General features: G+C 47.5%; 1 long non-coding RNA gene across 1 annotated transcript in view; it reads left to right on the forward strand.

Annotated features, from left to right (window-relative positions):
• Window positions 1-1,708: 1,708 nt before the first annotated feature.
• The window catches only part of LOC132207688 (uncharacterized), a 47,261-nt gene continuing 27,339 nt past the window's right edge, over window positions 1,709-21,630 (forward strand). The window contains exons 1-2 of the long non-coding RNA XR_009443705.1: window positions 1,709-1,865; window positions 6,536-6,595. This is a non-coding gene — a long non-coding RNA (uncharacterized LOC132207688). The remainder of the gene's footprint in view (window positions 1,866-6,535; window positions 6,596-21,630) is intronic.

Raw genomic sequence — 21,630 nt, forward strand, 5'->3', positions numbered from 1 at the left:
CACGCTCCCATTTGGGACCCTGTCCAAGTCTTTGCTGAAATCTATTTTCATTACATCAACTCCCATCTGCACACTCCGTCACCTCTTTGAAAGAATCATCTAAGTTTGTGAGGCGTGACCTCCCTCTGACAAAGCTATGCTGACAGTCGCTGATCAGACCCCACTTCTTGAAATGGAAATTAAGTCTGCCGTTCAGAATTTTCTCCAATATTTTCCTCTCTACTGATGTGATACTCACCGGTCTGTAATACTCTGCTTTATGTTTGTCACGCATTTTGATAAGTGGAACTATGTTACCTGTTCTCCAGTCCTTTGGTACTTTTGAAATCTCTGTATGAGGGCGAGTGGAATGTTTTCTCTCATCTCCCTGGGCATCGTGGCATACACGTCATCCAAACCTGGGATTTGTCCAATTTTAAATTCACCAAAACACCTAACATTTCCCCAGTCTCTGTTAATTCTGTCCGAGAATTGTGTGCTCCTTCTCACATGTAAAAGCTGATGTGAAATTCTCGTTTAACACCTGACATTGCCCTCCAGTTCAAACCATTCATTTGCCTCTTCATCCCTAATGAGACCTGGTTTTCCCTGGGTTTTCTCTTTCCCTCTGAGACACTTGTAGAAGATTTTGAGATTCTCCCTCATCCTAATCTTGGTCACCAGCGTTCTGTTGCCCTGTATTTGTTCTCTGAATTGCTATGACGAGATGCCCCTGCACACTATACATCATCATCATGGTGGTTTCTCGCAGATATGGATGACACTCTCCCACTCTCAGGCTGAATTGATCGCCGGCTGTACAGACCAATGCAGCTGCCGTCGGCTCTGTTGCACTCGGGGCAGAAGGCAGTCGTGGGAAGGGGTGAGGGAGGTGTTGGTGTGGCTGCATGGCTTCCGCTGCTTCCAAAGGCAAGCCTCAAAGTGTTTGATGCCTTCCCAGGTGCTCTTCAGGCTTTGGGCCGTCTGAGACCGGCGATTCCCAGGTGTCTGCAGGAATGTCGCACTTCACCATTGAGGACTTGAGTTTATCACCGAGTGCTTCCTCTGCACATCTGGGTCTCGCCTGCTTTTTTGAAGCTGGGATGAGAACATGCGGAGAGTCTCGTGTCAGTCATACAGATGAAGTGTCCAGCCCATTGTAGCTGATCGAGGATGGTCAGTGCCTCAGTGCAGGGGATGTTGGCCTGGTTGACGTTAGTGCGTCTCCTGGGACTCTTGTTCCCTTGATGACTGTTATACACCTCCCTTTTCCTTTTTATCTGGTCAAAGAACAAAGAAAATTACAGCACAGGAACAGGCGCTTCGGCCCTCCAAGCCTGCGCCAGATCCTATTGAAAGTAGCGTGTTGATGCATTTGTGTAATGATTGTGTTTTGTTTGAGCCCTGACACTCAAAGCAGTGTAAGAATGTCTTTGTGCAGCAGGCAAGGTGTCATGAGATTGAGCCTTCATACACTTGCAAGATGTTGAAAATTTGCCATTATTTATTAAAACACTGATAAATTTCCATGATCAACATTTCTGTTACACTGCAATGATTATCCCGTGGCATGTAAAATCAGAAAGATACGATAAAATGAGACTGGGTCATGCCCTAGTCTTGCGGAGTTGGGTCAGCATGCAGGGAGAATGTTTGCATTTCATGCATGTGGAAGTACTGAAATATTTCCATGAATCTAAAAGTCACTTTTCCCTTCATTGAAGGACACAATCATTGCCTTGGAAGCTTCATCATGATACGACATTGCATTTCTGAAGAGGGAAGAAGAAATCAACATGCAAATTCAATTCCATGGTTTTGGACGTCCCATTGAGAACACGATTCATGTGCGCCGGCATAATGCTCTGACCGAGAAAGAATTGAAGGTGAGTTTGTAGTTTGGAAGATCGCAGCAATTTATGCATCAACTTGTTCATCAATAATGTTCCATTGCTTTCAAACTGCATTTTCCACTCTGCAAGATAATAACTGTTAGAACAAGCAACAGGATGGGTAGATGGGCTTTGGGGAATGCAATGGCACAAAACCCAATCCATTCGACAACATATTTCAGATATGTCGACAAATTAAATATTCCAGCAGAGGGATAAAACAAGGAAGATGAGAGTGAGGAGGCAAGAGTTCTGATGACAAAAGAACACGAACTTACCTTTATCCATTTGAGCAAAAAAGCAGGCACACAAACAAATAATCAGCTAACAATGCACATGTGCAACAGAGGCTACAGGGGGACGAAGAATGCCGAATTGTTGTCATGCGTATTGCTGAAAGGGTGATTGAAACAGATTCTGTGGTAAATTTGAAGAAATACAGATAATGCATCTCAGGATGTTGGAGAAAGAACATTTATTGACTGAGGCAAATTGTATTGCCCTTTTCAGGAGTTATTTGGGTCATAATGAATTGAAAGACTTTCTTCTGTGCTGAAAGCTTTAGCTTAGTTGCAGCTGGATCACAATTTCTGTTCCTGGTAGTATTTAGCAAACTATTAAAAGTGAATGTCACTGCACAGAATTCCAAACATGACTGCAATCAGTAGAGAAAATATCCAGGGGGTGTGATGAGTTGTATCCTCTCATGTTGAACAATGCAGCTACAGATACAATGGAGGCACTGATGATAATCTTCCAAGAATCCTTAGATTGTGGAAAATTCTCAGAGGATTGAAAGATTGTGAACATAACACCATTATTACAAAGATAGTTGGACAAAATAGTAAGCAAGTGTTGCCAATTTAGGTCAACCTGGGTAGATGTTCATGCCGGCAATGAAAGATGAAATAACAGGGTACTGAGTGTGCTATAACATCCTACAGAGTTAACATCCTTTCATAACGGGGAAATAATACTTGACAAACTTGCTACAGTGCTTTGAGAAGGAAACAAACATTACTGATGAAGGACCACCAGTTGACATTGAGATTTCAACAAAGCATTTGATAAGCTACAGCTCGTAAGGTGTCTCAAAAGAAAAGAGCCCATGCGTTCAAGGGTAGTATGTTCGGATGGACGGAGGACTGCATCGTAAATAGAAGTAGAGACGTAGCAGCAGGATGGTAACTCACAAGTCATGTACGGCCACAGAGCGAGTGCTGGGGAGGCCGTACACCTCATGTTGACTGGGTCGATTTCGGAAATGGCGGAGGGGATTGCTATGCTTAGGAAAGTTGGGCTACATTCATTGGAGTTTATAAGATTGAAAAAAACTTATTTTTTCGACATTTAAGATTCTTAAGAGGCTTGATAGTGTATATCCGTAGAGATTACTCCCATTTGTGAAAGATTTTACGACCAGAGGCCACATTTTCAAATTGGTTGCCTATTAATTCAGGGAAGAATTACTTCTTTCAGGTTGTAGCAATCTATTGAACACTTTAGCCAAGAAGATTTTCGAGGTAATGCCATTAATCATATGCTAGGTTGTAACGGCCAGGTTAATTTTTAAATCAAGAAACAATGATAATGAGAAAAGGGTCTAGGCCTGAAACGTCAGCTTTTGTGCTCCTGAGATGCTGCTTGGCCTGCTGTGTTCATCCAGCCTCACATTTTATTATATGCATTGATTGTAATTTCCCAAAAAGGTTTAGATTCTAGAGAAGCATCTGAGGGCTGGAAAAATGCCGATGTGACGTCCCTATTTAAAAAGGAGAGAGGCAAAAAGAAGATAACTACAATCGAAACAGCCTGGCATCTATTGTTGGAAATATGTGGCAATCAACTATGAAGAAAATAATAGCAGAACATTTGGAAAATCAGAATCTAATCAAACAGAATCACCATAGCCTGCTGAAAGAGAAATTATGTCTGGCTAATTTGTTTGGGTTTTTGGAGGAAGTTTTGGAAGGAGAATTAATAGAGGAAAACCAGTAAATGTGTTGTGTTTGGACTTGGAGAAAGCATTTGAGAATGTACTCAAAAGTAATAAGCTGAGAGCTGAGGTTTTGAAGGAAGTATATTGCTTTGGATCAGTATGCTTTGCACGTTCTGGAAGGAGAGATGACATCTCGAGTGAAATGCACCAAGTGAATATATATTTTGGGGAACTTGGTGGCAACGCGGTAAGTCAGTGCAGAGTGTAAGAGGTGCCATTTGCTTGCTTTTTTTGCCTGATAGTTTGTAAGCATTTTTTTTTGAGACAGGGTAAATTGAAGCCAGAATCAGGGACCCGGAGGGTGAACCAGGCTCATTCGTTGGTGATCGCTTCTGGTTTAAGAATCTATTATCGGTAGCTTTCAGATTGCAAGTAAATCGGAGAAATATTTACAGGCTACAAACTAAAAGACCAGAATGTTTTCAAATCAAATTAAGATCGAAGTAATTGAAATGGAGATGCCAGGCCAGACGATGATTTATACCTACGTGACGGGGTAGTGGTCAGACCCCATACTCCAGCTCAGGGTTGATGAACTGGAATCTCAGTTTTTACCAATCAACAAATCATGTGGGGGACAGTTACCGGGGAATGCTGTGCCTCAGGAGGCAGTCACACACCTTAGATTAACTAGCTGAAACTTGGTCAGTGGCCAGAGACGTGAGACTGTGACAAAGAACAGGGCAGGTGGAAGGATCCAGGATGTAGTGCAGAAGGAACCTTGGCCTTTGATCTTATCTAACAGGTTTGAGATTCTTTCTTCCTGTGTGGATGAGAGTGCAGGGTATAGGGAAGATGAGTAAACTGACTGTAGCACTGTGGTACAGGGGGACATTCCAGAGGAGATAAAAAGTGAAATGTAGTTATAATCAGAGGTAGTATAGTTAGGGGAATGAACACTGTTGGTTGTGATGAGGATCGAGAGTCTCGAAAGTAGTGTTGCCTGCCTGGTGCCCAGGTTCAGGATATTCCATCTCGGCTACAAAGGAACTTGAAGTGGGAGGAGTAGAAATCCAGCTGTCATGGTCCACACAGGTACCATTGATATGGAAGAAAGAGGAAAGAGGTTCTGCTGAGGGATTATGAGCGCCAAGGTGCTGAGGTGAGAAAGCAGAACCAGAATGGTAATAATCTCTGGATTACTATCTGAGCAATTTGGCACGGTGTGAGCATAATTTATAGATGTAAATGCATTGTTCAAATGGTGGCATGGCAGAAATGTGTTTGAATTCATGGGACATTGGCATCGGTACGGGGAAGGAGGGAGTTGTTCTGGTGGTATCGGCTCGACGAGAATCATATTGGGACAAGTCTCCTGGCAAAATACAGAGCAAGGTCTCGGGGTAGGGCGCTAAAATAAAATGCCTGGAGTGGGTGAGCGCAGTTGCATGGAAAATTATGGAAAAAGTTAGAAGCTGGTAAGTCCTCAGCAAAGTTTCCAGAGCAAGTAATAGGACAAAAAGTTTGGAAATGTTCATGACTCTCACTTCAGGTGCAGCAGATAAGAAGGGTGGCTGTAAATGCCAGACTGAAGATGTTGTATTTAATGCAGGGAGTGTATGAAACAAAGTGAATGAGTTTGTGGTGCGCATTGAAATTGACAGATACATCACTCTGGGTATCACAGAGACAAGGTTGTTAGGGGTAAGTGTTAGGAACGAAATATCCAATGATTCATGTCCGATAGAAAGAACAGGCAAATGGACAGAGATAAGAAAGTGTGGAACTGGATGAGCAGAGCAGGCCAAGCAGCATCTCAGGAGCACAAAAGCTGACGTTTCGGGCCTAGACCCTTCTACTTCTGTGTGTTCATCCTACTGTGTTCATCCAGCTCCACACTTTGTTACCTTGGATTCTGAAGCATCTTCAGTTCCCATTCTGTCTGATACAAATGGACAGAGATGCCAGGGTTGGCTTGTCAGTAAGAAATGAGGTCGCGCTGAAGGAACCACAGCTCTTGTGCTTGTTTATTAATAACTTGGAGGAAAGAGGTGCATGTGCTGTGGCAAAATTTGTAGATGACTCAAAAATATTTCGAAAGACAAGGCATGACAGAGAAACAGAGATTTACCAGGATGTTACTTGGGTTGGAATGTATTAGCTACAAGGAGGGTTTAGTAGAAATGTTGTATCATGATAAATGCAATGAGATCAACAATGACCTCACAGAATGATGGAGGAAATTCAATGGGCCAAGTAACTTTTTTAGTGAGTCTTCTTGTTTGACAATGCATTCATAAGGGTGTTTTTTTTCTCTCTTGAATGAAATGTGAAAATGAAATGTATACACTTCCTTTTCATCTGGGAATAAATAATTGTTCTGAACGATTTCCATTGACTAATAGCAATCTGACAAGCATCGCAATGTAAAGAGATTTTTCGCTTCTTTTTAATTGTCAAGTTATTCTTTGGAATTAATTGGGCATATATTTTTGCATCTCAGGAAGTATGTTCATCACTGCACCTCAAAAAGTGCTCTGTTGTATGACAACAGCTTTTTAAAGATCACTTCAATGGTTGTGATTTTGAGTTGCCATAACACACATTAAATTACATTGTTGGCCAATCTGTCCATGATGATTTCATTATCTTACGTTTCAAACAGACAAGGAAATATTGGTGATGCAATGAAGAGTTTGATTGTCAAATATAATTGCTGTTATAGTTTCCACTTGGAAGAAAGATTCACATCAAATTGACTGGTCAAGGAAATGGGACACTGACTGTGAGTACTTTGAATGTTCGAGTTATTCCTAAAATGAAAGTCATGACCTTGATGATTTTTCTTGCATGCAGATATGAAGAGACTCTTTTAAAATATCCTCTAGGTTAGTGGTTCAGGCATAAAAGTGTTATATGTATATTTATGTATATACATGTACATGCGTAATCTGAAAAGAAAATGACGAGAAATCACTTGTTGCAAGGTGAGAATGAGTTATCCAGATGGTAAGACCTGCCAATGTTGGTGTCTGAGATAACACATTGTGGAGCTGGAGGAACACAGCAGGGCAGGCAGCATCAGAGGCTCAAGAAAGTTGAGGTTTTGGATCAGGACCCTTCCTGAGAAATGGAGGGTGGAAGGGAGCTCAGAAACAAATAGCGTGGAGGGGGAGGAGGTGCTGGGGAAGGTAGGTGGGATGGTAATAAGTGAGTACTATCCAGATGAGTGAAATGGGATGCAGTGACTGAGTGAAGTGGGATGCAGCGACTGAGGGCAATGGGATGCAGTGACTGAGGGACATGGGATGCAGTGACTGAGGGACATGGGATGCAGTGACTGAGGGACATGGGGTGCAGTGACTGAGGGACATGGGGTGCAGTGACTGAGGGACATGGGGTGCAGTGACTGAGGGAGATGGGATGCAGTGACTGAGGGAGATGGGATGCAGTGACTGATGGAAATGGGATGCAGTGACTGAGGGAAAGAAGATGCAGTGACTGTGGGAAATGGCATACTGTGACTCAGGGTAATGGGATGCAGTGACTGATGGAAATGGGATGCAGTGACTGTGGGACATGGGATGCAGTGACTGAGTGAAATGCGATGCACTGACTGAGTGAAATGCGATGCAGTGACTGAGTGAAATGGGCTGCAGTGACTGTTGGAAATGGGATGCAGTGACTGTGGTGAAGGAGATGCAGTGATTGAGTGAAATGGGATGCAGTGACTGAGTGAAATGAGGTGCAGTGACTGAGGGAAATGGGATGCAGTGACTGTGGTGAAGGAGATGCAGTGATTGAGTGAAATGGGATGCAGTGACTGAGTGAAATGCGAAGCAGTGACCGCCTTAAATGGGATGCAGTGACTGCGTGAAATGGGACGCAGTGACTGAGTGAAATGGGATGCAGTGACTGACTGAACTGGGATGCAGTGACTGAGTGAAATGGGATTGCCATGACTGTGGAAAGGAGATGCATTGACTGAGGAAATGGGATGCAGTGACTGAGGGAAATGGGATGCAGTGACTGAGGGAAATGGGATGCAGTGACTGAGGGCAATGGGATGCAGTGACTGAGGGCAATGGGATGCAGTGACTGAGGGCAATGGGATGCAGTGACTGAGGGCAATGGGATGCAGTGACTGAGGGCAATGGGATGCAGTGACTGAGGACAATGGGATGCAGTGACTGAGTGAAATGCGATGCAGTGACTGAGTGAAATGGGCTGCAGTGACTGAGGGAAATGGGATGCAGTGACTGTGGTGAAGGAGATGCAGTGATTGAGTGAAATGGGATGCAGTGTCTGCGTGAAATGCGGTGCAGTGTCTGCGTGAAATGCGGTGCAGTGACTGCGTGAAATGCGGTGCAGTGACTGCGTGAAATGCGTTGCAGTGACTGCGTGAAATGCGTTGCAGCGACTGCGTGAAATGGGATGCAGTGACTGCTTCAAATGGGATGCAGTGACTGAGTGCAATGGGATGCAGTGACTGAGTGAAATGGGATGCAGTGACTGAGCGACATGGGATGCAGTGACTGAGGGACAAGGGATGCAGTGACTGAGGGAAATGGGATGCAGTGACTGAGTGAAATGAGATGCAGTGTCTGAGGGACATGGGATGCAGTGACTGAGGGACATGGGATGCACTGACATACGGACATGGGATGTAGTGACTGAGAGAATTGGGATGCAGTGACTGAGAGAATTGGGATGCAATGACTGAGTGAAATGGGATGCAGTGGCTGAGTGAAATGGGATGCAGTCATTGGTGGAAATGGGATGCAGTGACTGAGGGAAATGGGATGCAGTGACTGTGTCAAATGGATGCAGTGACTGAGTGTAATGGGATGCAGTGACTGATCAAAATGGGATGCAGTGACTGACAGAAATTGGATGGAGTGACGGACGGTAATGGGATGCAGTTACTGAGGGAAACGGGACGCAGCGTCAGAGTGAAATAGGATGCAGTCAATGAGTTAAATGGCCTGCAGTGATTGAGTGAAGTGGGATGCAGTGACTGAGGGAAATGGGATGCAGTGACTGAGTTAAATGTGATGCAGAGGCTGAATGAAATGGGATGCAGTGACTGCTTGAAATGGGATGCAGTGACTGAGTGAAATGTGATTCAGTCACTGAGTGAAATGGGATGCAGTGACTGAGGGAAATGGGATGCAGTGACTGAGGGAAATGGGATGCAGTGACTGAGGGAAATGGGATGCAGTGACTGAGGGAAATGAGATGCAGTGTCTGTTTGAAATGGGATCCTGCGACTGAAGTTAATGGGATGCAGTGACTGAGTGAAATGGGATGCAGTGACTGAGTGAAATGGGATGCAGTGACTGAGTGAAATGGGATGCAGTGACTGAGGACAATGGGATGCAGTGACTGAGGATAATGGGATGCAGTGACTGAGGGTAATGTGATGCAGTGACTGAGTGAAATGGGATGCAGTGACTGAGTGAAATGGGATGCAGTGACTGAGGGAAATGGGATGCAGTGACTGAGTGAAATGGGATGCAGTGACGGAGGTACTGGGAAGGAGTGACTGAGTTAATAGTGATGCAGTCCCTGAGCGGGCTTGGGGTGCACTGACTTAGGGAAATGGGATACAGTGCCTGAGTGAAATGCGACGCACTGACTGAGTGGAATGGGATGCAGTGACTGAGTGGAATGGGATGCAGTGACTGAGTGGAATGGGATGCAGTGACTGAGTGGAATGGGATGCAGTGACTGAGTGAAATGGGATGTAGTGAATGAGTGAAATGAGATGCAGTGACTGAGTGAAATGCGTGCAGTGACTGATAGAAATCGGATACAGTGACTGATGGAACTGGGATGCAGTGACTGACGGAACTGGGATGCGGTGACTTTGTGAACTGGGATGTGGTGACTGTGTGAAGTGGGATGCGGTGACTATGTGAACTGGGATGCAGTGGCTGAGTGAAATGGGATGCAGTGGCTGAGTGAAATGGGATGCAGTGGGGAGTGAAATGGGATGCAGTGACTGGTGGAAATGAGATGCAGTGACTAAGGGAAAGGAAATGCAGTGTCTGTGGGAAATGGGATGCTGCGACTGAGGGTGATGGGATGCAGTGTCCGGGTAATGGGATGCAGTGACTGATGGAAATGGATGCAGTGACTGAGTGAAATGGGATGCAGTGACTGCGTGAAATGCGATGCAGTGTCTTAAGGAAAGGAAATGCAGTGTCTGAGGGGTATAGGATGCTGCGACTGAGGGAAATGGGATGGAGTGACTGACGGAAAAGGGATGCAGTGTCTGAGCGAAATGGGATGCAGTGACTGAGTGAAATGGGATGCAGTGACTGAGTGAAATGGGATGCAGTGACTGAGTGAAATGGGATGCAGTGACTGAGTGAAATGGGATGCAGTGACTGAGGGAAATGGGATGCAGTGACTGAGGACAATGGGATGCAGTGACTGAGGACAATGGGATGCAGTGACTGAGGGCAATGGGATGCAGTGACTGAGGGAAATGGGATGCAGTGTCTGAGGGAAATGGGATGCAGTGACTGGGAAATGGGATGCAGTGACTGTAGGAAATGGGATGCAGTGACTGATGGAAATGGGACGCAGTGACTGAGTGAAATGGGACGCAGTGACGGAGGTACTGGGAAGGAGTGACTGAGTTAATAGGGATGCAGTGCCTGAGTGGGCTTTGGATGCACTGACTTAGGGAAATGGGATACAGTGCCAATGTGAAATGGGATGCAGTGACTGAGTCGAATGGGATGCAGTGACTGAGTGAAATGCGATGCAGTGACTGCGTGAAATGGGATGCAGTGAATGAGTGAAATGAGATGCAGTGACTGAGTGAAATGAGATGCAGTGACTGACGGAAATGGGATGCGATGACTTTGTGAACTGGGATGCGGTGACTTTGTGAACTGGGATGCAGTGGCTGAGTGAAATGGGATGCAGTGACTGAGTGAAATGGGATGCAGTGACTGAGTGAAATGAGATGCAGTGACTGATGGAAATGGTATGCAGTGACTGAGGGAAATGGGATGCAGTGACTGACGGAAATGGGATGGAGTGTCTGTTTGAAATGGGATCCTGCGACTGAAGTTAACGGGATGCAGTGTCTGAGGGTAATGGGATGCAGTGACTGAGTGAAATGGGATGTAGAGACTGAGTGAAATGGGATGCACTGACTGCGGACAATGGGATGCAGTGACTGAGAGCAATGGGATGCTGTGACTGAGGGAAATGTGATGCAGTGACTGAGTGGAATGGGATGCAGTGACTGAGTGAAATGGGATGCAGTGACTGCGTTAAATGAGATCCAGTGGGGAATGAAATGGTATGCAGTGACTGGTGGAAATGTGATGCAGTGACTGAGGGAAATGTGATGCAGTGACTGAGGGAAATGTGATGCAGTGACTGAGTGAAATGGGATGCAGTGACTGAGTGGAATGGGATGCAGTGACAGTGGGAAATGGGATGCAGTGACTGATGGAAATGGGACGCAGTGACTAAGTGAAATGGAATTGCCGTGACTGTGGAAAGGAGATGCAGTGACTGAGGAAATGGGATGCAGTGACTGAGGGAAATGGGATGCAGTGACTGAGTGGAATGGGATGCAGTGACTGAGTGAAATGGGATGCATTGACTGAGTGGAATGTGATGCTGTGACTGAGTGAAATGCGATGCAGTGACTGAGTGAAATGCGATTCAGTGACTGCGTGAAATGAGATCCAGTGTGGAATAAAATGGGATGCAGTGACTGGTGGAAATGAGATGCAGTGGGGAATGAAATGGGATGCATTGACTGGTGGAAAAAAGATGCAGTGACTGATTGAAATGGGATGCAGTGAATGAGTGAAATGAGATGCAGTGACTGAGTGAAATGCGCGCAGTGACTGATAGAAATCGGATACAGTGACTGATGGAACTGGGATGCAGTGACTGACGGAAATGGGATGCGGTGACTTTGTGGACTAGGATGTGTTGACTGTGTGAAGTGGGATGCGGTGACTGTGTGAAGTGGGATGCGGTGACTGTGTGAAGTGGGATGCGGTGACTGTGTGAAGTGGGATGCGGTGACTGTGTGAAGTGCGATGCGGTGACTGTGTGAAGTGGGATGCGGTGACTGTGTGAAGTGGGATGCGGTGACTATGTGAACTGGGATGCAGTGGCTGAGTGAAATGGGATGCAGTGGCTGAGTGAAATGGGATGCAGTGGGGAGTGAAATGGGATGCAGTGACTGGTGGAAATGAGATGCAGTGACGAAGGGAAAGGAAATGCAGTGTCTGTGGGAAATGGGATGCTGCGACTGAGGGTAATGGGATGCAGTGACTGACGGAAATGGGATGCAGTGACTGATGGAAATGGATGCAGTGACTGAGTGAAATGGGATGCAGTGACTGAGTGAAATGGGACACAGTGACTGAGGGAAATGGGATGCAGAAACTGTGAAATGGGATGCAGTGACAGTGGGAAATGGGATGCAGTGACTGAGGGAAATGGGATGCAGTGACTGGGAAATGGGATGCAGTGACTGGGAAATGGGATGCAGTGACTGGGAAATGGGATGCACTGACAGTGGGAAATGGGATGCAGTGACTGATGGAAATGGGACGCAGTGACTGAGTGAAATGGGACGCAGTGACTGAGTGAAATGCAATTGCCGTGACTGTGGAAAGGAGATGCAGTGACGGAGGAAATGGGATGCAGTGACTGAGGGAAATGGGATGCAGTGACTGAGGGAAATGGGATGCAGTGACTGGGAAATGGGATGCAGTGACAGTGGGAAATGGGATGCAGTGACTGAGTGAAATGGGACGCAGTGACTGAGTGAAATGCAATTGCCGTGACTGTGGAAAGGAGATGCAGTGACTGAGGAAATAGGATGCAGTGACTGAGGCAAATGTGATGCACTCACTGAGTGAAATGGTATGCAGTGACTGAGTTGCATGGGCTGCAGTGACTGAGTGGAATGGGATGCAGCGACTGAGTGGAATGGGATGCAGCGACTGAGTGAAATGGGATGCAGTGACTGAGAGTAATGGGATGCAGTGTACTGATGGAAATGGTACGCAGTGACTGAGGGAAATGGGATGCAGTGACTGACGGAAATGGGATGGAGTGTCTGTTTGAAATGGGATCCTGCGACTGAAGTTAACGGGATGCAGTGTCTGAGGATAATGGGATGTAGTGACTGAGTGAAATGGGATGCTGTGAGTGAGGGAAATGTGATGCAGTGACTGAGTGGAATGCGATGCAGTGACTGAGTGAAATGGGATGCAGTGACTGAGTGAATTGCAATGCAGTGACTGCGTTAAATGAGATCCAGTGGGGAATGAAATGGGATGCAGTGACTGGTGGAAATGAGATGCAGTGACTGAGGGAAATGGGATGCAGTGACTGAGTGAAATGGGATGCAGTGACTGAGTGAAATGGGATGCAGTGACTGAGTGGAATGGGATGCAGTGACTGAGTGGAATGGGATGCAGTGACTGAGAGTAATGGGATGCAGTGTACTGATGGAAATGGAAGCAGTGACTGAGTGAAATGGGATGCAGTGACGGAGGTACTGGGAAGGAGTGACTGAGTTAATAGTGATGCAGTCCCTGAGCGGGCTTGGGGTGCACTGACTTAGGGAAATGGGATACAGTGCCTGAGTGAAATGCGACGCACTGACTGAGTGAAATGGGATTCAGTGACTGAGTGGAATGGGATGCAGTGACTGAGTGGAATGGGATGCAGTGACTGAGTGGAATGGGATGCAGTGACTGAGTGAAATGGGATGCAGTGACTGAGTGAAATGGGATGTAGTGAATGAGTGAAATGAGATGCAGTGACTGAGTGAAATGCGTGCAGTGACTGATAGAAATCGGATACAGTGACTGATGGAACTGGGATGCAGTGACTGACGGAACTGGGATGCGGTGACTTTGTGAACTGGGATGTGGTGACTGTGTGAAGTGGGATGCGGTGACTATGTGAACTGGGATGCAGTGGCTGAGTGAAATGGGATGCAGTGGCTGAGTGAAATGGGATGCAGTGGGGAGTGAAATGGGATGCAGTGACTGGTGGAAATGCGATGCAGTGACTGCGTGAAATGAGATGCATTGGGGAATGAAACGGGAAGCAGTGACTGGTGGAAATAAGATGCAGTGTCTTTGGGAAATGAAATGCAGTGTCTGTGGGAAATGGGATGCTGGGACTGAGGGTAATGGGATGCAGTGACTGATGGAAATGGAAGCAGTGAATGAGTGAAATGGGATGCAGTGTCGGAGTTACTGGGAAGGAGTGACTGAGTTAATAGGGATGCAGTGCCCGAGCGGGCTTGGGGTGCAGTGACTGAGGGAAATGGGATGCAGTGACTGAGTGAAATGCGATGCAGTGACTGCGTGAAATGGGATGCAGTGAATGAGTGAAATGAGATGCAGTGACTGAGTGAAATGCGTGGTGACTGATAGAAATCGGATACAGTGATTGATGGAACGGGGATGCAGTGACTGACGGAAATGGGATGCGATGACTTTGTGAACTGGGATGTGGTGACTGTGTGAACTGGGATGCGGTGACTTTGTGAACTGGGATGCAGTGGCTGAGTGAAATGGGATGCAGTGGCTGAGTGAAATGGGATGCAGTGACCTAGTGAAATGGGATGCAGTGACTGAGTGAAATGAGATGCTGTGACTGATGGAAATGGTATGCAGTGACTGAGGGAAATGGGATGCAGTGACTGACGGAAATGGGATGGAGTGTCTGTTTGAAATGGGATCCTGCGACTGAAGTTAACGGGATGCAGTGTCTGAGGGTAATGGGATGCAGTGACTGAGTGAAATGGGATGTAGAGACTGAGTGAAATGGGATGCACTGACTGAGGACAATGGGATGCAGTGACTGAGAGCAATGGGATGCTGTGTCTGAGGGTAATGGGATGCAGTGACTGAGTGAAATGGGATGTAGAGACTGAGTGAAATGGGATGCACTGACTGAGGACAACGGGATGCAGTGACTGAGGACAATGGGATGCAGTGACTGAGAGCAATGGGATGCTGTGACTGAGGGAAATGTGATGCAGTGACTGAGTGGAATGGGATGCAGTGACTGAGTGAAATGGGATGCAGTGACTGAGTGAAATGCAATGCAGTGACTGCGTTAAATGAGATCCAGTGGGGAATGAAATGGGATGCAGTGACTGGTGGAAATGTGATGCAGTGACTGAGGGAAATGTGATGCAGTGACTGAGTGAAATGGGAAGCAGTGACAGTGGGAAATGGGATGCAGTGACTGATGGAAATGGGACGCAGTGACTAAGTGAAATGGAATTGCCGTGACTGTGGAAAGGAGATGCAGTGACTGAGGAAATGGGATGCAGTGACTGAGTGAAATGGGATGCAGTGACTGAGTGGAATGGGATGCAGTGACTGAGTGAAATGGGATGCATTGACTGAGTGGAATGTGATGCTGTGACTGAGTGAAATGCGATGCAGTGACTGAGTGAAATGCGATGCAGTGACTGAGTGAAATGCGATGCAGTGACTGAGTGAAATGCGATGCAGTGACTGCGTGAAATGAGATCCAGTGTGGAATAAAATGGGATGCAGTGACTGGTGGAAATGAGATGCAGTGGGGAATGAAATGGGATGCATTGACTGGTGGAAATAAGATGCAGTCACTGAGTGAAATGGGATGCAGTGAATGAGTGAAATGAGATGCAGTGACTGAGTGAAATGCGCGCAGTGACTGATAGAAATCGGATACAGTGACTGATGGAACTGGGATGCAGTGACTGACGGAACTGGGATGCGGTGACTTTGTGGACTGGGATGCGGTGACTGTGTGAAGTGGGATGCGGTGACTGTGTGAAGTGGGATGCGGTGACTGTGTGAAGTGGGATGCGGTGACTGTGTGAAGTGGGATGCGGTGACTATGTGAACTGGGATGCAGTGGCTGAGTGAAATTGGATGCAGTGGCTGAGTGAAATGGGATGCAGTGGGGAGTGAAATGGGATGCAGTGACTGGTGGAAATGAGATGCAGTGACTAAGGGAAAGGAAATGCAGTGTCTGTGGGAAATGGGATGCTGCGACTGAGGGTAATGGGATGCAGTGACTGACGGAAATGGGATGCAGTGACTGATGGAAATGGATGCAGTGACTGAGTGAAATGGGATGCAGTGACTGAGTGAAATGGGACGCAGTGACTGGGGGAAATGGGATGCAGTGACTGGGAAATGCGATGCAGTGACAGTGGGAAATGGGATGCAGTGACTGAGGGAAATGGGATGCAGTGACTGAGGGAAATGGGATGCAGTGACTGGGAAATGGGATGCAGTGACTGGGAAATGGGATGCAGTGACTGGGAAATGGGATGCACTGACAGTGGGAAATGGGATGCAGTGACTGATGGAAATGGGACGCAGTGACTGAGTGAAATGGGACGCAGTGACTGGGTGAAATGCAATTGCCGTGACTGTGGAAAGGAGATGCAGTGACTGAGGAAATGGGATGCAGTGACTGAGGGAAATGGGATGCAGTGACTGAGGGAAATGGGATGCAGTGACTGAGGGAAATGGGATGCAGTGACTGAGGGAAATGGGATGCAGTGACTGGGAAATGGGATGCAGTGACTGATGGAAATGGGACGCAGTGACTGAGTGAAATGGGACGCAGTGACTGAGTGAAATGCAATTGCCGTGACTGTGGAAAGGAGATGCAGTGACTGAGGAAATAGGATGCAGTGACTGAGGCAAATGTGATGCACTCACTGAGTGAAATGGTATGCAGTGACTGAGTTGCATGGGCTGCAGTGACTGAGTGGAATGGGATGCAGTGACTGAGTGAAATGCGATGCAGTGACTGCGTGAAATGAGATGCATTGGGGAATGAAACGGGAAGCAGTGACTGGTGGAAATAAGATGCAGTGTCTTTGGGAAATGAAATGCAGTGTCTGTGGGAAATGGGATGCTGGGACTGAGGGTAATGGGATGTAGTGACTGATGGAAATGGAAGCAGTGACTGAGTGAAATGGGATGCAGTGTCGGAGTTACTGGGAAGGAGTGACTGAGTTAATAGGGATGCAGTGCCCGAGCGGGCTTGGGGTGCAGTGACTTAGGGAAATGGGATACAGTGCCTGAGTGAAATGTGACGCACTGACTGAGTGGAATGGGATGCAGTGACTGAGTGGAATGGGATGCAGTGACTGAGTGAAATGCGATGCAGTGACTGCTTGAAATGCGCGCAGTGACTGATAGAAATCGGATACAGTGACTGATGGAACTGTGATGCAGTGACTGACGGAAATGGGATGCGGTGACTTTGTGAACTGGGATGTGGTGACTGTGTGAACTGGGATGCGGTGACTATGTGAACGGGGATGCAGTGGCTGACTGAAATGGGATGCAATGACTGAGTGAAATGGGATGCAGTGACTGTGTGAAATGGGATGCAGTGACTGAGTGACATGAGATGCAGTGACTGATGGAAATGGTATGCAGTGTCTGTTTGAAATGGGATCCTGCGACTGAAGTTAATGGGATGCAGTGACTGAGGGTAATGGGATGCAGTGAATGAGTGAAATGGGATGTAGAGACTGAGTGAAATGGGATGCACTGACTGAGGACAATGGGATGCAGTGACTGAGGGAAATGGGATGCAGTGACTGAGGGAAATGGGATGCAGTGACTTGGAAATGGGATGCAGTGACAGTGGGAAATGGGACGCAGTGACTGATGGAAATGGGATACAGTGACTGTGTGAAATGGGACACAGTGACTGAGTGAAATGCAATTGCCGTGACTGTGGAAAGGAGATGCAGTGACTGAGGAAATGGGATGCAGTGACTGAGTGGAGTGGGATGCAGTGACTGAGTGGAGTGGGATGCAGTGACTGAGTGAAATGGGATGCAGTGACTGAGTGAAATGGGATGCAGTGACTGAGTGGAATGTGATGCTGTGACTGAGTGAAATGCGATGCAGTGACTGCGTGAAATGAGATCCAGTGGGGAATAAAATGGGATGCAGTGACTGGTGGAAATGAGATGCACTGACTGAGGGAAATGTGATGCAGTGACTGAGTGAAATGGGATGCAGTGACTGAGTGGAATGGGATGCAGTGACTGAGAGTAATGGGATGCAGTGTACTGATGGAAATGGAAGCAGTGACTGAGTGAAATGGGATGCAGTGACGGAGGTACTGGGAAGGAGTGACTGAGTTAATAGTGATGCAGTCCCTGAGCGGGCTTGGGGTGCACTGACTTAGGGAAATGGGATAAAGTGCCTGAGTGAAATGCGACGCACTGACTGAGTGAAATGGGATGCAGTGACTGAGTGAAATGGGATGCAGTGACTGAGTGAAATGGGATGCAGTGACTGAGGGACATGGGATGCAGTGACTGAGGGACATGGGATGAAGTGACTGAGGGAAATGGGATGCAGTGATTGAGGGAAATTTGATGCAGTGAATGAGTTAAATGAGATGCAGTGACTTAGGGAAATTGGATGCAGTGACAGAGTGACATGAGCTGCAGTGTCTGATGGAAATGTGATGCAGTACCAGAGGGAAATGGGATGCGGTGACTGAGGTACAGGGAAGGAGTGACTGAGTTCATGGGGATGCAGTGCCCAAGCGGACTTGGGGTGCAGTGACTGAGTGAAATGGGATGCAGTGACTTAAGGAAAGGAAATGCAGTGTCTGGGGGAAATGGGATGCTGCGACTGAGGGAAATGGGATGCAGTGACTGACGGAAATGGGATGCAGTGACTGAACGAAATGGGATGCAGTGACTGAGTGAAATGGGATGCACTGACTGAGGGAAATGGGATGCAGTGACTGAGGGAAATGGGATGCACTGACTGAGGAAAGGAGATGCAGTGACTGTGGGAAATGGGATGCAGTGAGTGATGGACATGGGATGCAGTGACTGACGGAACTGGGATGCGGTGACTGTGTGAACTGGGATGCGGTGACTGATGGAAATGGGATGCAGTGACTGGGATAAGTGACTGACAGAACTGGGATGCGGTGACTATGTGAACTGGGATGCAGAGGCCGAGTGAAATGGGATGCAGTGGCTGAGTGAAATGGGATGCAGTGGGGAGTGAAATGGGATGCAGTGACTGGTGGAAATGAGATGCAGTGACTGATGGTAATGGGATGCAATGACTGAGGGAAATGGCCTGCAGTGACTGAGTGAAATGGGATGCAATGACTGAGGAAAGGAGATGCAGTGACTGTGGGAAATGGGCTGCAGTGACTGATGGACATGGGATGCAGTGACTGACTGAACTGGGATGCGGTGACTGTGTGAACTGGGATGTGGTGACTGTGTGAACTGGGATGCGGTGACTATGTGAACTGGGATGCAGTGGCTGAGTGAAATTGGATGCAGTGACTGAGTGAAATGGGATGCAGTGACTGGTGGAAATGGGATGCAGTGACTGGGATGCAGTGACCGACGGAACTGGGATGCGGTGACTGTGTGAACTGGGATGTGGTGACTGTGTGAACTGGGATGTGGTGACTGTGTGAACTGGGATACGGTGACTGTGTGAAATGGGATGCAGTGGCCGAGTGAAATGGGATGCAGTGGCCGAGTGAAATGGGATGCTGTGGCTGAGTGAAATGGGATGCAGTGGCTGAGTGAAATGGGATGCAGTGGGGAGTGAAATGGGATGCAGTGACTGTTGGAAATGAGATGCAGTGACTTAGGGAAAGGAAATGCAGTGTCTAATGGAAATGGGATGCTGCGACTGAGGGTAATGGGATGCAGTGACTGATGGAAACCAATGCAGTGACTGAGTGAAAATGGATGCAGTGACTGAGTGAAATGCGATGCAGTGACTGAGGTACTGGGAAGGAGTGACTGCGTTAACAGGGATGCAGCGCCCGAGCGGGCTTGGTGTGCAGTGACTGAGGGAAATTGGATACAGTGCGTGAGTGAAATGTGATGCACTGACTGAGTGAAATGGGATGCAGTGACTGAATGGAATGGGATGCAGTGACTGAGTGGAATGGGATGCAGTGTCTGATTGAAATGGGAAGCAGTTAATGAGTGAAATGAGATGCAGTGACTGAGGTCCTGGGAAGGAGTGACTGAGTTAATGGGGAGGCAGTGCCCGAGCGGGCTTGGAGTACAGTGGCTGAGAGAAATGGGATGCAGTAACTGGTGGAAATGGGATCCAGTGACTGATCAAAATGGGATGCAGTGACTGATCAAAATGGGATGCAGTGACTGACAGTAATTGGATGGAGTGACGGACGGTAATGGGATGCAGTGACTGAGGGAAACGGGACGCAGTGTCAGAGTGAAATAGGATGCAGTCAATGAGTGAAATGGCCGGCAGTGATTGAGTGATGTGGGATGCAGTGACTGAGCGAGGGATGCAGTGGCTGAGTGAAATGGGATGCAGTGGCTGAGTGAAATGGGATGCAGTGACTGATGGAAATGGAAGCAGTGACTGATTGAAATGGGCTGCAGTGACGGAGGTACTGGGACGGAGTGACTGAGTTAATAGGGATGCAGTGCCCGAGCGGGCTTGGGGTGCAGTGTCTTAGGGAAATGGGATACAGTGCCTGAGTGAAATGTGACGTACTGACTGAGTGAAATGGGATGCAGTGACTGAGTGAAATGAGATGCAGTGACTGATAGAAATCGGATACAGTGACTGATGGAACTGGGATGCAGTGACTGACGGAACTGGGATGCGGTGACTTTGTGAACTGGGATGTGGTGCCTGTGTGAACTGGGATGCGGTGACTATGTGAACTGAGATGCGGTGGCTGAATGAAATGGGATGCAGTGGCTGAGTGAAATGGGATGCAGTGGGAAGTGAAATGGGATGCAGTGACTGGTGGAAATGTGATGCAGTGACTCAGGGAAAGGAAATGCAGTGTCTGTGGAAAATGGGATGCTGCGACTGAAAGTAATGGGATGCAGTGACTGAGGGTAATGGGATGCAGTGACTGAGTGAAATGGGATGCAGTGACTGAGGGAAATGGGAGCAGTGACTGAGTGAAATGGGAGCAGTGACTGAGTGAAATGGGCTGCAGTGACTTATGGAATGGAAATGCAGTGTCTGTGGGAAATGGGATGCTGCGACTGAGGGAAATGGGATGGAGTGACTGACGGAAATGGGATGCAGTGTCTGAGCGAAATGGGGTGCAGTGACTGATGGAAATGGTATGCAGTGACTGATGGAAATGGTATGCAGTGACTGATGGAAATGGTATGCAGTGACTGATTGAAATGGTATGCAGTGACTGAGGGAAATGGGATGCAGTGACTGACGGAAATGGGATGCAGTGTCTGTTTGAAATGGGATCCTGTGACTGAAGTTAATGGGATGCAGTTACTGAGGGTAATGGGATGCAGTTACTGAGGGTAATGGGATGCAGTGACTGAGTGAAATGGGATGCAGTGACTGAGGACAATGGGATGTAGTGACTGAGGGCAATGGGATGCAGTGACTGAGGGCAATGGGATGCAGTGACTGAGGGCAATGGGATGCAGTGACTGAGGGCAATGGGATGCAGTGACTGAGGGCAATGGGATGCAGTGACTGAGGGCAATGGGATGCAGTGACTGAGGGTAATGGGATGCAGTGACTGAGTGAAATGCACGCAGTGACTGATAGAAATCGGATACAGTGACTGATGGAACTGGGATGCAGTGACTGACGGAACTGGGATGCGGTGACTTTGTGAACTGGGATGTGGTGCCTGTGTGAACTGGGATGCGGTGACTATGTGAACTGAGATGCCGTGGCTGAATGAAATGGGATGCAGTGGCTGAGTGAAATGGGATGCAGTGGGGAGTGAAATGGGATGCAGTGACTGGTGGAAATGAGA

The sequence above is a fragment of the Stegostoma tigrinum genome, unplaced genomic scaffold (assembly GCF_030684315.1).
Source record: "Stegostoma tigrinum isolate sSteTig4 unplaced genomic scaffold, sSteTig4.hap1 scaffold_123, whole genome shotgun sequence".
Taxonomy (NCBI): Eukaryota; Metazoa; Chordata; class Chondrichthyes; order Orectolobiformes; family Stegostomatidae; genus Stegostoma; species Stegostoma tigrinum.